The 2,392-nt window shown below is 47.0% G+C and overlaps 1 protein-coding gene across 1 annotated transcript in view; it reads right to left on the bottom strand.

Annotated features, from left to right (window-relative positions):
- The window catches only part of NWD1 (NACHT and WD repeat domain containing 1), a 154,152-nt gene that overhangs the window by 3,259 nt on the left and 148,501 nt on the right, over window positions 1–2,392 (bottom strand).

Raw genomic sequence — 2,392 nt, 5'->3', positions numbered from 1 at the left:
CCAGACAAGTCTTGAACTCCTGGTCTCAAGCAATTCTCCTACATTGGCCTCCCAAAGTGCTGGGATTGCAGTCTTGAGCCACTGCACCCAGCCAATGTTAACTCTTGCTAAGACCTTAGCATAATACTGAACAGACCAAGAGACATGGTGTTTTCAAAGTGGTTGGTGTTAAAACAGGCTGCTTCTGGCCAGGTGTGGTGGCTCACACCTCTAATCCCAGCACTTTGGGAGGCTGAGGTGGGTGGATCACCTGAGGTCAGGAGTTCAAGAGCAGCCTGGCCAACATGGTGAAACCCCGTCTCTACTCAAAATACAAAAATTAGCTGGGTGTGGTGGTGGGCGCCTGTAATCCCAGCTACTCGGGAGGCTGAGGCAGGAGAATTGCTTGAACCTGGGAGACGGAGACTGCAGTGAGCTGAGATTGCACTGCTGCACTCCAGCCTGGGCGACAAAGCGAGACTCCATCTGAAAAACGCAAAACAAAAATCAAAAACAGGCTGCTTCTAACGTCTATAAGGCCTGGGGGCAAAGAACGAAATAAGACCCACATCCTAGAAGACACAATATATAAACATTGCAATTCTAGGGAATAAACTATTAAATAGAATATGCTGTGTCCTCTTATATTGATGAAGGAACCTTCACAAACACATGGAAGGTTTGGAACAGATTGAGAATTCTTGGGTTCCTCAGGGTTCTATGCTGGAATGTAGTGATGTAACCAGCCTCCTGCTACTAGTGACTTGACCTTCTTCTCTTTTCATTCTTCCCAGCTCCATCTCACAACCAGCTCAGACACCCAAACTCCATCCACACCACCCCATGGCTACTCCTGAGCCCAGAAGTGAACACAGCAGGGGCACAGTCTATCCTCGGAAGGATGGCTGTATGCAGGAAGCCTGTGCAAGCCCTAACACAAACTCAAGACTCTATAGGGAGTTCTCGAACTCCAGAGCATGGGTCTAGAAGAGGGATTGTGGGCCCTTTGCCTTTGCCTGCAGACACCTTCCTAAAAGCTAAGGGATGTAGCTAGAGGTGGCCAGAGCAGGGCCCTCTAATACCCAGGACCCAGATCAGAGCCTTTCTCTCCAGATCGAAGCTCAAGCTTGCCCTAAAAGCAAAATGACTCACCGTCCAGCACACTCCAAACAAGTATAGAGCGATCCTTTAAGCCCACGTACACATACTTGTCATCCTTGGAGAAGCAAGCACATTGGACCCCTCTGCAGTAAGAACTCTGTTGAAAACAGACAAGATGATCTCTCTTTTTCTTGGGATTTTTGTTTGTGCGTGTGTGTTTGTTTGCTTGCTTGTTTTTGAGATGGAGTTTCACTCTTATTGCCCAGGCTTGAGTGCAGTGGTATGATCTCGGCTCACTGCAACCTCTGCCTCCCAGGTTCGAGAGATTCTCTTGCCTCAGCCTCCCAAGTAGCTGGGATTACAGGCATGTGCCACCACGCCTGGCTAATTTTTGTATTTTTATGAGAGATGAGGTTTCACCCTGTTGGTCAGGCTAGTCTCAAACTCTTGACCTCAAGTGATCCACCCACCTCGGCCTCCCAAACTGCTGGGATTACAGGCATGAGCCACCGTGCCTGGCCATAGGATTCAATTTCTTTTTTTGATGGGGATTCAATTTCTTAAATTACTTTGCTTATACAGATGTTAGCTATGATTGTATTTAATTAAAAGCTATGTGCTAATGCCACATGGAATCCTGGATTGGATTCTAGAATGGAAAAAAGGGAGGAATTGAAAAGCTGGTAAGATTTCAATAAAGGCTGGACGTGATAGCTCACGCATGTAATCCTAGCACTTTGGGAAGCCAAGGTGGGTGGGTGAAACCCTGTCTGTACAAAAAATTTAAAAATTAGCCAGGTGCAGTGGCGCATGCCTGTGGTCCCAGTTACGCAGGAGGCTGAGGTGGAAGAATCACCTGAACCCAGGAGGTGGAGGCTGCAGTGAACTATGATCGCACCACTGTACTACAGCCTGGGTGACAGAGTAAGATCCTGCCTCAAAAAAACAAAAATAAATAAAAGTAAAAATAAAAAGATTCCCATAGGTCGACAGTTTAATTAATAGTACTGTTCACATGTTAACTTCTTCATTTTTGTTTATTAGTTTTGTTTGAGAGACAGAATCTTGCATTGTCATCCAGGCTGGAGTGCAGTGGTGAGATCATAGCTCACTACAGCCTCGAACTCCAGGGCTCAATCAATCCTCCTGCCTCAGCCCCGTGAGTAGCTGGGGGACTACAGGCACACACCTCCATACCTGGCTAATTTTTTTTTCTAGAGATGGGATCTTGCTATGTTGCTGAGGCTGGTCTTGAAATCCTGAGCTCAAGCAATCCTCCTGCCTTGGCCTCCCAAAGTGCTGGGATTACAGG

This window comes from Mandrillus leucophaeus, unplaced genomic scaffold (assembly GCF_000951045.1).
Source record: "Mandrillus leucophaeus isolate KB7577 unplaced genomic scaffold, Mleu.le_1.0 Scaffold11, whole genome shotgun sequence".
Classification (NCBI taxonomy): Eukaryota; Metazoa; Chordata; class Mammalia; order Primates; family Cercopithecidae; genus Mandrillus; species Mandrillus leucophaeus.
Note: the sequence above shows the minus strand (reverse complement) of the source record. Positions and strands in the feature narration are given on the sequence as shown.